General features: G+C 47.8%; 1 protein-coding gene across 4 annotated transcripts in view; it reads left to right on the forward strand.

Annotated features, from left to right (window-relative positions):
- STX1A (syntaxin 1A) overlaps positions 1–14598 on the forward strand; it is a 303668-nt gene that overhangs the window by 181976 nt on the left and 107094 nt on the right. The window contains exon 1 of one of the 4 annotated variants that reach the window (XM_019492580.2): positions 9968–10062. The exons of the other annotated variants lie outside the window; for them this stretch is intronic. The gene's annotated coding sequence lies outside the window, so the exon portion shown is untranslated. Of the gene's footprint in view, positions 1–9967; positions 10063–14598 lie in introns of those variants that run through there. 4 annotated transcript variants of the gene reach the window in all.

Consider the following 14598-nt stretch of genomic DNA (forward strand, 5'->3'; position numbering starts at 1 on the left):
CCAATCCCATGGCTGCTGATCCATGTACCCCTTGCAAAGGTATGCATGCTGCGTGTGTGGTCTTCAGTGTTTTCCTCTGCAGCATTTCCATTTGAAAGTGTCTCTTGCATATCACTTTGAACATCAAACACAAATGTTGAAATCAGCTAATTTACCAAGGGACAGGTTAAGACATCCTATGGAGGCATAATTGCATAATTTGCATACAAAGTGACTACAGAGTTCAGGTATGAAGTCTGAGTCTTGGGTGTTCACAGAGGCTTGTCACTGAATATGAACTGCTTCCACTGGTGGTATCTGTTCTGACAGGCTCCCCTGCCAGTAGCTGAGAGCCCATCACAGGACAGAGCATACTCAAGAAACCATGTGGCAGCTCAGTTTATTCGACATGTCAGGTTGCATTTAACATTAGAGTCCAGACTATTTTTGGGAGTTTGCTTGCCTCCCTCATACCTCCACCTCCTCATTGCCTAGTGAAGAATTGTTATTCTTGGCTCAGAATAATTGTGAGGAAAATCAAATTCCATCTGTTTCTTCCAAAGGGTGGAAACAGAATAAGAAAATCAACAGCAAACTCCATTTGCTGAAAACCACCACCTTGTCCATCACTGTCTTTAGCTTTCCTCTGTGTCTTGCTTTGGGTCAGTTTTATAAACAGAGTGCCTTTCCTGTGGGAAAGCCACATGATCCCATCACTCTTGCTGGCTAGTTCCCAAGTAGCCAACCTGAGGCCCCTGGGACAGGTATAGACAATGGGTACTAGCCTGCTGGATCTTAAGCAGTTTGCTATTAAATTGACCGTTGCTAGATTTCTATCTGAGTTAGGATCCAGATTATATTTCTAAACTCTAGCTGTAACCTCGTGGAGCTCCCAGGGTCCAAGCAGGGGATCCCAGGACCTGTTGAGATGAAGACTTCCCCAGTGGTTATGGTACCAGGCTGGGACTTGAGATACCTGAAGGCATTTCTCTGAGCTGATAGACTGTACATGTAATCTTGGGCAAGTTGCTTAGTCTCTCTCTGCCTCCATTCCCCATCAGTAAAATGACGACAATAGCACTCCTCTGCCTCAGAGTAGAGTTGTGAGGATCACTAGATCAGAGAGGGTATGGTGCTCTGGTAGTACAGTAATGGGGGCTAAGGTCAGCCTAACAAAGATACAAGTGCCTTTTACCAAACTGCAACTGTACATGGCAACTGCTTCGGTAAAGCCATTCGTGACATTAAGGAATTCCTGGTAGTTTCAACATTTGCAAGCATATGTAAACATTTCAACTTGGGGTGTCTTGCTTGATGCTCAGAATGACATCTATGAACCCAGCCTCTCAGCTGAATTATTATGGGAAGGTGAACACAAATGTATGTCACAGATGGGTTCAAAATATCTGATTTATGAACTTGTGATGGCATTCGGCTACCTTCTCTTTGGTGTCTTCATTTTCAAAACCCCAAATATTCACACAGATTCGATAGGTGTCCTTATCTTGTGGAGCAGATGCATAAATCATAGAAAATTAGGGAATAGAGAAGCAAGACCCTCTAACCAAGCACCTCTGGGTTTTTCACTCCCAACAGGAGCATTCACAGATTCACAGAAGTTTAGGGCTGGAAGGGATCTTGTGAGAGCATCAGGTCCAGCCCCCCTGCTCTGGGCAGGAAAGACTGCTGGGGTCAAATATCATTAGGACATTTCAGTCGAAATCCCCAGCCTTGGCTGCAACCAACATCCAATGCTTCTGAGAAAGGCCAACCCCCCCCCCCCCCTCAAAAAAAGCAAACACACCTGTAGCAATAAGACAGGAAATGTCCCTTCCCGACCCCGTGTGGGAGCCAGCAAAGCCCTGCAATCTAGGAACTGCAAACACAACTCCACAATCACACACCCTAGCTGGAGAGTCAGAATCCCCTTCGTCCTATCCCCTTGATTAAATTATCCCAGCACCTTTAATCTGCATTCGTAGCCAGTCCATTTGTACAGCCCTGCTTCTGTCTCTTCCTGCAAAAGAGCCTGGTCCTCTCTAATTTCCATTTGATCTAGGCTGCAGAGCTCTTCCTGTAATCTCCAAGCGATACATGTGTGGGGTCTCCTGGGTTTTCAACAGTTGCTTTTTATGGTGCAATCTAGGCATTTTTACTCCTAGATCACCCTGGACCAACAGGAGCATGTCCTCTAGGTAGCCTGTTACAAATCTTGACCGCCCTCATAAGCAGAAAGTTCCTCCTTATCTCTAACTTAAATTTCCTCTGCTGCAGCTTGAGGACAGCTTACTCCTGGTTCTGTCCTTTATGGTCACAGAGAAACATCTCCATCCTTGTTATAATCACTTTTTAACTTTTCTTTATAAGTCATGTTTCCCAGGGCTCTCTTCATTTTTGTTGCTCTGGTGGACTCTTTCCAATCTGTCCATATGCTTGTTGAAGTGTGGGCCACAAAACTGGACACAGTACTCCAAGTAAAGCCTTACCAGTGCTGAATAGGTGGGCTAGAATCACTTTCTTTGATTTGCAAGTAAAGCTCCTGTTAATACAGCCCCAATTACACTATTGGCTTGTTTTGCAACAAGAGCACACTGTTGGCTTATATTTAGTTTGTGGTCTACTGCAGCCCTGAAGTCCTTTTCTGCAGTACTGCAGCTAAGTCTGTCATTCCCTAGTCTGTAGTTATGCATCCAGTTCTTTCTCAAGTGCAGAACTTGGCAGTTGTCCTTGTTGAATCTCATTTGATTGATTGTGAACCATTTTTCTAATCTACCCATGTCATTCAGGTTCCTAGCCTTACCCTCAAGAGTGCCTGCAACTCTAACCAATTTTGTGGCATCTGCAGGTTGGTCAGGCATGACTTGCTCTTGATGAATCCATGCTAGCTGTTCTTGATCACCTTGTTCTCCTCTAGGTGCTTCGCAATAGATTCCTTGAGAACCTAGTAAGTGATCTTTCCTCGTTTTGAGGTGAATCTGACTGGTCTGTAATTTCCCACATCCTCCTTCTTCTCATTCTTAAATAGGGACACTATATTTTCCCATTTTCCAGTCATCCAAGATCTCACCCAACCTCCTGAGTTCTCAAAGAGGAAAGCTGATAGTTCTGAAATTACTTCATCCCGGTCCTTCAGTAGGCTTCCTGCCCTCCCAACTTACATCCCATCCATCCCTGCCAACTTGAAAGCACCTAGACTTTGCAGCATCTCCACGTCCTTTTGAAAATGAAGGGCCCAGTGAGTACTGTGTACACACAGTACTCTAGATAAGGCTTTACCAGCACTGAGTAAAGTGGCACCATCACTTGCCATGTCTTGGACCTAATGCTCCTGTTTATGCAGCCCAAAATTACACTCACCTCTTTTGCAGGTATGAACCACATTTGTATTTTTCTCCTCGAGGGTGTCATCCAGCCCTTGTCTCTCATCTTTAATTTGTGTTTTTGATTATTCTTTGATGTGTAACACCTTGTGCTTGTCAACATTGAAATTCACCCTGTTGTTTCTAGCCTGGTTTTCCAATCTATCAAAGATCCTTGTAACCGGTGCTCCTGTCCTCCAGTGAGTTTGCAGTCCTTCCTGGTTTCATTTCATCTGCAAATTTGCTCAAAAAGTTAACTCCTCTGGTCATTGGTATGGCTTAAGGGACAGCACAATCCAGCATCTGATCTGTCTAATCACAGTGGTATCAAGCTGCATGGGAGGAGGGTTAAATCTCAAGTAAGCACTTAACAAGCTCTGTCAGCAATGAATAACATTAAGAGGGGGAAGCTATGCCTGCTGGGGTCTTGGGGGGAGCTGCCTCAGGCCCACCAGGTGAAGGGGTTCCCCTGTCCCTCCCTTTCCCCTCTTCCCAGCTCTAGCCCTGGCAAAGCCAAGCTGGCAGTTACATGCTGCTGCTGTCAAGAGACTCAGGCAGGAGGTTGGGGAAATGGAGCCCTCCAGCCAGGGTACCAGGGGGGTTCCCTTCCCCATCCACTGTCTAAGCTTCTTGACATGGCACCATGCAGCTGCCAGCTTGCAGCTGTAGGCTCAGCTTTGCCGCGGCCAGAACTGGGGCAGGAGGACAGGGTGGAATAGAGCCCCCAACCCAGCTGCCCCAGCAAATGCCTGTTGGGTTCAATGGTGCTCTAACTCATGGGGCTTTGTGTGAAACGCTATGAGTTAGAGCACCTCCGTGACAGGCTGCCTAAACATCTGTAGACATCCTTAGTTGATCACTGAACTTCACTCTGTCCGAACTCCCATTTACTATAATGGAGGTTAGTAAAACTGCTTTCTTTCGGGGTTTTTCATCAAGATAAGTCAATTCAGCCCTGAGGCAGCACCGCCATTGGGTGTAGTAGTAATTTTCCTCCATTCTTCCCAGTCGTTTGTAATCCTTGTACAATCAGTTTTAAACCCATCCAGTCTTTGATGTTGGTTGTTCAGCTTGTCCTAGGTCTTCCACCTCTTCTCCGTCTGTCCGCCGCATCCTGCAGGATGGTGTTGGTAAGGGTGCCGGGCCTTCTTGTTACATGTCCAAACCACAGCATCTTTCTTCTTCTTAGGTTTTTGAGTAAGGATTCATATTTGCCAACTTCTTCTTATCCAATGTGCTCTTTCACAGATTCATTTGTTCAGTGTGCAGTATAGGGTATGCAGGCACTTCAGGGATTTGAGGGGCCTGATCCTGGGCACCCCAGGAATTCCCATGCAGGATCAGGCCCCTAAAGTCCCAGGAACGCCTGCCTGGCTTTTCCCTCTTAGAGTTGTGCCCTGGGCAATCTCCAGGGTACATCACTGTAAGTGGGAGAAACCCTGGCTTTCCCTACTTATAATGACATGCCTTGGAGAATCCTAAGGATGCATCTCCATAAACAGAAAAAGGCAGGGTTCTGCACCTAGAGACATGCCACTGGGGAATTTCCAAGGGGCATCTTTGTAAGCAGGGGAACATATTGCCTGTCGTCCTATGGGATCAGTCCCCTGTTCAATGTGGGACAACAGGTGATGTGTGTGTTGCCTAATGAAGTGGATCAGCTACAGCAAGACACAGGGATTTAGACTCAAATGCCCCAAGTCCCTTGTGTTGCTGTTAAAAGCAGGTTTTTAAACATAGTGCAGTTAAGAATTGACATGACACCTCATTAGATTAATAGTAGAAAAGCTTTAATAAGAATACCACAAATAAGCCATAAAACTAAATGACAGAAAAAGACTCCTTCCCAATATAAAATGAGCTATCACAGAAAGTCTTAGTACATATTTAGCTGCAGCAATGTTTTTCTCACCAATGCAGGCAGGAAGGGGTTCCAGTCTTTTTGCAGCCTTTACTAAGCAGGATCCTTCACCTTCATGGTCAGCTGGGTGAACAAATGATTCCCCTGTCTCTCTCCTGGATTGCCCACCTTGCCGGCAAATCTGTTTTGCTCTTATACTGTTTAACTGTATACCTTCAAAGCATTCCTTCTTAATAGTTGGTCTATTAAAGTCGGAACAAAACAGGGAGGAAGGGGCAGTTAACAATTATATTACAATTGTTAACTGCTTGAATCCTGGTTTTGGATATTTTGTTTAAGAATGGGGCAATAGCCTGCACTGGTGATGGTCTATTTCCAAAACCCCAGGCAGACATTGAATGATTGAGATATTTGTAACACCTAAGACAGACATTGAATGACTGAGACATTTATAAAACCTCAGACAGACATTGAATGCCTGCTTTGAGAAATATGAGGAATGTTAACAAGGCACATACAGCATGCATACCCATGCATTCATCACATACAGGACATCTTTCCTGTATTCAGTGCACCTTTTACAGGTTCTGCTTTGAAATGTATATTTAGTCTTGTTTTCTTTCAATTGAAATGTGTATATGTAGTTTCCTGCTTTCTCTGGTTACACCAGCTTAGACAGTCTGTGCCCTTCTCTTTTTCTCTCAGCTTTGTTATACATATACAATGAGTATGTCAGGTCTCTGCCAAGTTCTCCTTTTAGAGGAACCATTACTTTTCTTTTTAGGCTCGGGTGTGGTAGAAGGTTGAGACCTATCTAACTCAATGATTAATGGATGGCAACCACTAGTGGAGCAACTGTTTGTTGTTCTTGGTAGCGCTCTCAGTAACCTCACCTACTCTTGCCCCAGCTTTCATTATGACTTATCATCTTATGGCATGAGTCTGGTATTGGGTGTCACAAGTTCCACGTTCTCTACACCTAATGGGTTGCAACCATTAGCAGAGACTGATCTTCTTTGTGGCAGTCTTGTCACCACAATTCAGTTTTGCCCCAGCCATTGTCTTTTGTGCAGGAGGGTTTCTTTCCTAGCTATTAGACCTTTCAGGTGATTATAAACACTGTGATGATTTGGCATAATGTAGCACAGAAGATTAAATCAATTGGGATTGCTTTATTTTGCATGGTCCCAGCCACTGTCTTGCATTCTTGTGCAAGACTCACTGTTATTTAAATTTGGTCATTTAGATTTTGTGTGCCAGTCCAGCTGAGTTATCACAGATTTCACAGTCATCACCGTATGAAAATGGGATTTAGAGTATATAAAATCACTTAGGTGCTTTTGAAAATGTTACTTTTAGATAATATCTAACTGCCCTTTTCAGCACCAAGAACAAAAAAACTTAAGAGGCACTTGCTTGGTGTTATGCGTGTATAACAGCATGCTTATTTCTCATGAAGCTTTCTGTAAAAATGCTGCACAACTGTATTTCAGCATGAGCAAGAACTCCCAGTAGAGAGTTTTATTTGGAAACTAAAACATAGTTGAAGCATTGCCTAAAGTTAGAGATGTCTTATAATTATTACTTCTACCCTTAGCTATGGCAGTCTGTGCAGCATCAAACACCAATGACTTTCAGGTTTCCTTGCTGACGAAATTCTCTTCAGCCCTTTGCTGGGTTGAGGTAGAATTATATAGGTGGGAGAGAAAGTACAAGTTAAGAGATCTGAATTTTAACTCCCGTCCCCTTACTTGCCTCTTATGGCAAGTCCTGTAACCTTGTGCTGCCTCAGTTACCCCATCTAGAAAGTGGCAGTAGTTCTCATGTAATTGGCTGCAAAGTGCATTGAGATCCTGGGAAGCAAGTGGAACCAAAAAAGGCAGAGCGCGAGATTTCCAAGCTGCCTAAGGAATTTGTTTGCTCACTTCTTATTAATGTTAATATGAAATGGGTATTGTTCACAGCTTTGATAATCTCAGCCATAACATTATTAAACCAGATCTTCCCTTCATAGGGATGATAGATAGATCTTTCTGCTCTGCAAAATGGACATAGTCATAACAAAGCAATAATGAAATTGCAGTGCGTGCTTTGCTCCCAGGAACTGACAAGAAGAACTGAAAGGTGAACCAAGCATGAGCCTCCAAGATTCTTGATATGGACAGCTGGTGGCTTTGCCTCACCGTCTGCAGATAGGATGGAGAAGGGTCTGTGAAATGATAGAGTACAAGGGTGTGATGATTTTGCCTAGGTATAGTAGATCAGGCCCTGGGAGCAGCTGTGACACACCCTAGTGGTCACCTTAACCCTGCCCTCTGCTTGCGCGCTGTAGCTTCTCGGGGTGTTCCTCTTCCACGTCTTGATGGTAACCGTAACAAGAAAGAGAGGAGGCTGCCCTTAGAGGCCAGTGAGCTGTGTGTGCTCTTCCTATATTCTCCTTGTCCTTGGGCCCAACTTAGCCCACTTGATCTGGGGTGCCGACAACCACTGACCTCAGTTTCTTGGCCTGGGGCTCTGACCCCACTGGGCACAGTCTCTTAGCCTGGGGCTCTGACGCCTGTGGCCCCAGTTGCTTTAAGGGGTGAAATCATTCCTCATAGCCCATGCCATACAGGTATTATTCTGTCAACATTTGCCTTTCTTTATAGGCCTCAGCCCTCTTGACTTTAGCTCACAATTATTCTGACTGCAGGCCTCCAACCCTGGCCCGCTTGTTCTGGCCTGGCTTTCTTGGCCTTAGCCCCTTGCCTTTGGTCATGCTAAGCTCTCTACCCTCTCAACCTATCTGCATTTTACCCTCTGGGCCCCTGGCCCTGTCTCGCATGTTGTCCCGGTCCCTGACCCAGGCAAGGCTGCTTGCAGTCTAACCCACCTTCCTCCCCACAACACCCCTGACCCAGGCAGGGCTGCTCACAGTCAGACCCAGCCCCCACAAAACTCCTGACCCAGGCAAGGCTGCTCTTAAGTTATGACAGCCCTTGGCCCTTTAACTGGGCTCAGCCCCTTGAGTTCCTCACTCTTCAGAGCTGCTGTCTCCCATCTCCAAGCAGTTTGGCTTTAGCCTCATGCAGCTTCCTGGATCCCAGGCCCTAGAAGGGCTCTGTTCGGGCTTTAGCCTCTCCTACTGCAGGGTGCTTTCCAGGCAGTGGAGAGGCTAAAGCCACCTGTGGCCTCCATACCACCCCTATCAGCTACACCCAGTTCTCCAGTTCTCTGTGCCAGCTAAAGATTGTACGCACCCCTCCTGGGTCTCTCTTGGTCCCAACAAACTTTCACCCTGGAGCTGCTAGCTTTTGCAGCTTCCCTGAGTGCCTGTGTTCACCTCTGTTGCAGGCTAGGCCAACAGGAGTTCTGCTGTCATTGGGAGTCAGGGTCACATTGCCCCATCTGACTTGGCCACCTTTTCAGGTCACCTGTGTGGCAGAATGCCATCTCCGCCTCTCCCCAAACTCTGCTATTAGGCTTATTACCTATCTGACAATTCGGTTACCATGGTCACTGAAGAGGGTAGGCACTAGGGCAGTGTGAAATTTTGCCAGCAGTTTTGTTTCGACATTGTTTCGACTCGTTTTGAGCTCAAAACAGCGAAATCGAAAAGATACAGAGCGTCGAAACGTTTCAAAATTTTTGAAGCATTTTGAGTTTTGAAGCTTAAGCTGGGCTTGCCTGCAGGGAAAGAGAAACTAAAGTAAGGAGAGGGAGGGGGAAGGTGGGGAAGGACTGCTCTCATTATTGACTGTGTAGCTGGCCAGTGACTGTCATCCTTCCCTGAGGTCTCTTCCAATCCCAGTGCTCTGGGGGAGGGGTGGAAAAACTGCATAAAAGGCAGCATTGTTTGAACTGCCCTGCTTTCTGCCTTGGTGTCAGTTGAGTGAAGGCACACCTTAACACACACACAGTGTCACCCACCCCCACCCATGTCACGAGTTTTACCTGTCAGCAGCTAGAACCCAGAACCCCCCTGCACCTATCTCTTTGACAGCTGGCAGGGTTCGTGGCCTCAGCAGGGGCTAGCATGCCTGCAGTTTTCACCCTGCTGCGCCTTAACACACACAGTGTCACCCATGTCACGAGTTTTGCTTTTCCGCGGCTTGAGGTACAGTTTTCCCCAAACCCGTGCACCTATCTCCTTGAAACCTGGCAGACTTCATGACCCCAGAAGGGGCTACCATTCCTGTAAGTTTCATCCAAATCAGACCAGAAATGACAAAGTTATAGGCTGTTTCAAGCATCCCCATTATAGCCTATGGGTGAAACGTCGAAACAGCGTTAAAACAGTGAAACTGTATTGATGAAACAAAATGGAAGGGTGGTTTTGAATTGAAATGAAATTCGAAACAAAATGCTGTTCTGTCAAAACATCAAAACGTAAGTTGAAATGGAATGGTGCTGTTTTGCACGGCCCTAGTAGGCACCCTTGCCCCCATTAGCTTCAGGTAACCCTGAGTTGTAACCTGAAGTGGGTGGGTTCCTGAGGGAGAGGGGAACCTGCTCCCTTTGCCTACGTGACTGGCCTCACACACCGGGGGCTGGCGGGGGGGGGCGGGGGTGTTAAACTCTCCATTGTTCTAAGCAATGACCTCATGGCTGGGAGGGGAGGCAAAAGCCACTGTCCCTCTACCTGGCAACCATTGATGCATTTCCAATTGATTGGCTTGTAGCCGACTTCAGCTAGTCTCCACTGAACCCCAGTGAGGTCATAAGGTCTGTATAAGTTAATGACTGCCCAGGAGGAGGGGCGGCAGTCATGATGAAGACATAGGGATGAGCTGGATGTCTGCAGCTCACTCTCTTAAAACACATGGACAACCTACAAACTGCCTGCCTCCAGAGGGAAGCTCTATCAGCCTCTGGATGATACTTGTGAGTAAGCTACTTGAAATCTAATTAGATATATAGCTTAGAGTAACTCAGATGCATGATCAAAGGCTACCATGCCACTGTTTGATCTAAGGATTATTCTTTGATCTTCCTGTACCCTGTAGCCTATTCCAATCCTACTGCTTGTAATCAATAAAGTTCTCCTCTGTACTTAGCATGGGAAACTTATTGGGAGAGGGCCTAGACTATGCCTTGGGGTCCCCTTGGTCTGGCTGACTAAGAGAAGTCAGACTAAGGGAAGCACAAATAAAACTCAGAGAAGCTTTTGAATGCAAGGTATTCTTCATCAATTCTGAGGAAAGAGGCAGAAAAAACAGTGATTAAAAACAGTGTGTGGGGCGGTAAAATTGGAGAAGATAGAGATTCCCAGGGGGAGTGGGCAACAATTAACAGAAGAACAGAAGTTTGATTAATGGGAGATCAAGACCTATCAAAAGGGAGGAAGGTCAATATCATCTGTAGTGATAATGGATTCTGATAGATTTGTTCTTGGGGGTGGTGGGGAAGGAGGTTGACTATTTTAGCAGTGACCTGTTTTTGCATTTGTTGTTAAGGCAGGGCTTCCTCCCATTTAATATCTATTCAACAGTGGGAAGGTTAGTGGGTTGGACAGTGAGAACTTCTGATGATGAGTTGGGCAAGATTAGGTGATTGTTAGAAAGCCAGGAGAGGAGGGCCAGGGAAAGATACCGTCTATTTCTCTACTGGCTTGTCCTTATTGTATTAAAGCAGGGGTGGACAAAATACGGCCTGAGGGCTGGATCCAGGCCATCAAAGCATTTTATCTGGCCTACAGCAGGTCCCTCGGCCCTGCCTAGCCCAGGCAGAAGGGCCAGCCTGGGTCATGGTACATGTATCTGCTCCTGCCAACCATGGGTGCGCAGCAGGACTGGGGCAGCATGGCAGCCAGACTGTTTTCCGACAGCCCCAGTGCTGGCTCCTTCTGGCTGCTACTGCTGGACCTGACCCAACTGCCCTGCACCCACAAGAGGGAACAGGACCCATGGGGGCAGGGTGCACAGCCAGGTAGCTGGGATGGGGCCATGGGAGGGCAGGCGGGGAATCATGTCCAGGAGCAGGACGGGCAGGCAGAGCCAACTATCAGGATTGGGACCACAGGGTCCCACAGTCTGCTCTTTGCATGTCCTTGCAACAGGTGCCACTTCTGCAGGCAGGGGTCTGTGGGGAGCAGATTGTAGCTCTCCCCCAGGCCGTGGCCCCACAGTCTGCTCCCTGCACATCCTTGCAACAGGTACCAGTTCTGTGGGCAGGGGTCTGTGGGGAGCAGATTGCAGCTGTTCCCCAGGCCCTGGCCCCATGCTGTCACTGCCCCTAGATCCTGGACCTGGCCAAACTCACCTGTCCCACTCCTGGATGCGGCTTCGCGCCCATCTGTGGCGCTATCCAAGTCACGCAGCTGCACACCCTGCCCACCCTGGTCCTGGCCAATCTCCATGGAGCCCCCAGGGGTGCTGGGTGGTGTCAACCTGGGGCAGAGCAGTGATCTGCTCCCTGCATGCTCCTGCCCTCCTCCTGCCCATGGAACCAGTTCTTGTCTCTGGGACATGCAGGTAGCAGATTGCAGCTCTGCCCCAGCCCTGACCCTGTGTTGTCATCAACCCACAATGCCAATCCCAGCCCCAGCCCTGGCTCTGCCCACCTACCCATCCCACTCCTGGATGATGCTCCCCATCTGCTCGTGGCCCCATCCCAGGCACCTGGCTGCATGTGGGGGCCCCTTAGGGTGCTTTCGTGAGTTGTGGGGGGCAAGGGCGAAGTGCTGACCTAGCCTGCAACAGCTCTTTAATTCTCCCTGTGTGGCCCTCGAGCCAAAGTAATTGCCTACCCCTGTATTAAAGACATATTTCAGGCTGGCCAGATGGGTATCATGAATATTCTCCTTGAAGCAATTGTAGTATCTGAGGACCTGACTGTAGATTAAGGTTTATTTGGTGTGCTTGGGAGGGTTGCTGGTTTTATGGACATAAGTATGGTGGTTCATGGGTTTCTCATATAGGGGAGCTTGTAGGATGCCATCCTAGATGTTGGTCATGTTATCTAGAAAGTTAATGTTAGTGTAGGAATATTCCAGATAAAGTTTGATCGAGGAGTAATACTTGCTAAAGTCCTCTAGAGGGATTGGTATAGAAGGGCCAACTTTGTGCCTAAAGCAGTGCCCATGGTTTGGAGGAATTAGAAGGATTGTTAAAAGTGAAGTTGTTATGGATGATTTGTGCATCATGTTGCAAATTTGAGTACAGCCCATGTTCCTATAGATATTTCAGGCAGACAGCTGTGCCTCTATGTGGTGTGGGAAGTTAGCTAGTACCATCCACGGTTGCAAGTGTGGCCATCTTGAGGAAGTGGTTGATGTTCCAGATTTTGTTGAGGAAGTCTGTTGCGTCTTGTAGAAAATTTGCTCTTTGAATAACATGTGGTTTCAGGATAGTTTCTGTGAATTTTGATAGCTCTACGGAGAGGGTGCCACAGTTAGATATGATGGGTCTGTGAGTGTCACCTTGTTTGTGAATGTTTGGGAGCATGTAAAAAGCTCCTGGGATAGGAGAGCAGAGAATAAGTGGGAGTAGTATGGTGGTTCATGGGTTTTTCATATAGGGTAGTCTGTTTTTTAATGTGTTGTGGGTTGTGGTGCATGAGGCTTGGATAGATGGTTGGTATAAACACAGGAGACTGGCCCTGATGGCCAAATAAGCCCTTTTCCACTCCTAGGTTCCTATGTTTAACAAACTGACTTTTCTTTTTCCCAGTTGGTCATCAGCAGGGATCTGGGTTTTCCATTTCCCATGCACTTGTCTCCTCCCCACAGCTCAACAAAGCCAGAAACCACAGATTTTACCCTTTACTGGAGGAAAAGGTAGATTTCTCATTTTACCGGAGAAACCCACAGATTTTGCAGTTTTGCAAAAAGCTCTCTGGAGGTTGGCAGAGTTCCAGCCTGCAAGGGGCTGGGAGGGAGCAGGAGGAGGGCAGACAGGCAGGGGGCACCTTGGGAAAAACCTCACATTCTTCAGTGGGAGAAAAGGAAACTCTTCCTCCTCCTTCCCAATCTGCTGCTTGCAAAAAAAAAAATGCAGTGATTTGATTTCCCCTTGTGAACCCAGTAGATTGCCTAAAATCTGCACAGAATTTTGGAAGCCACCAGACAAAAAGGGTCACTCTCCTGAAGCCCTAGTAGTAGGGTGGCCACTGATGCACCCCAGAATACAGAACATCCCCTTGGTAAGGCATGGGATCACTGGCTTCCTTGACCAGTCAATGGTGAGGGGCAGGGCTGCCACCTCCTTGGCCAATCAGCAGCAAGAAGCAGGGCCACCGCAAGAAGACTGCGATTCAGTCCATGAACCCTGCACTGATGAATTCGTGGCACCCTGTGAAACAAGGGAGAGCAAGTGCTAAAATCAGCAGCAAGTTTGTGAGCCTCTGCAGCTGAGCCAGCAAGGAGCCTTGCCTCACTCCCCTGCATCATGGTTTCACAAGTCCCACAGCTCTGCCGTTCTCTCCAGACAGTCCAGCCTTGAGAGAACATGCCGTAGCAGGTGTGAGGCTCAAGCACACCCTCCCCGCACTGGGATCCTGTCTCACTCTGGCTCAGCTCCACACTTGAGAGCCAGGGGTACACACTGCACAAGGACCTCACCTCCCCACCATCAGCAATGGAAATTTGCCCTGACCACATCCTGGTCAAAGCTGGGCTGAGAGGGGTTGGTGGGCATTGGATGCCTGTGCCAGTGCATCCAGCTACCTGGTGGGACCTTCCCTTCCTTCCCCAGGAGACCGGGCTGCTCTGCGGGTGCAAAGACAGTGACAAGAGCCTCCTCCCAGTGCCATGAGTGTTCCAGCACATACAAATGCAGTGTTTCACCTGCCTGCTCTCAAAGCCATTACCTTGTGCCAAGGCAGTGCAAGGGGGTACATGTGCAGATCAACTGCCTGGCCCTGGCCCTGGCAGCTCAGCTGCCCGAGGAGCCCGGGTGCATCTGCACACACCCAGCCCAGGGTTAGGGAGCTCAGGCATGCAACAGTGCCTTGGCTCTCGCTGTGTCTGCATGTGCACAGCAGCCAGGCTCCTGGTACAGGTGCAGAGGGACCAGCCTCTGGATCCTCCATCTCCACCCCCCTGGCTGGCTCAGAACCCTGCACCTCCTGGCTGTGCACTGCCCTACCTCTAGGTGCAGCCAATAGAATCACAAAGACAAATGACTGACATACATTTCCACCAATGAACTGAAAAACAAGGCTTTTTGCAGTCCAGTCCACACTGAGGAACGGACAGGGAACAAAGGGTTTAAAAACAGGACGGTTCAGTATACAACAGGACCAATGGCCACCCTGTCTGGTGAGTAGAAGCAGTCAGGTTATCCCATTCACCAGCTCATACCCCAGAAAGGATGACTTGGGATCACCAAATACTTGGTACCCTCAGCATTCCTTCAGTTCTTTTTGAATTGCCTAATTAGGTGGTGCCTGAACATTACCAGCCAATTAGGAGGTATTGCG

Source organism: Alligator mississippiensis, chromosome 14 (assembly GCF_030867095.1).
Source record: "Alligator mississippiensis isolate rAllMis1 chromosome 14, rAllMis1, whole genome shotgun sequence".
Lineage (NCBI taxonomy): Eukaryota > Metazoa > Chordata > Crocodylia > Alligatoridae > Alligator > Alligator mississippiensis.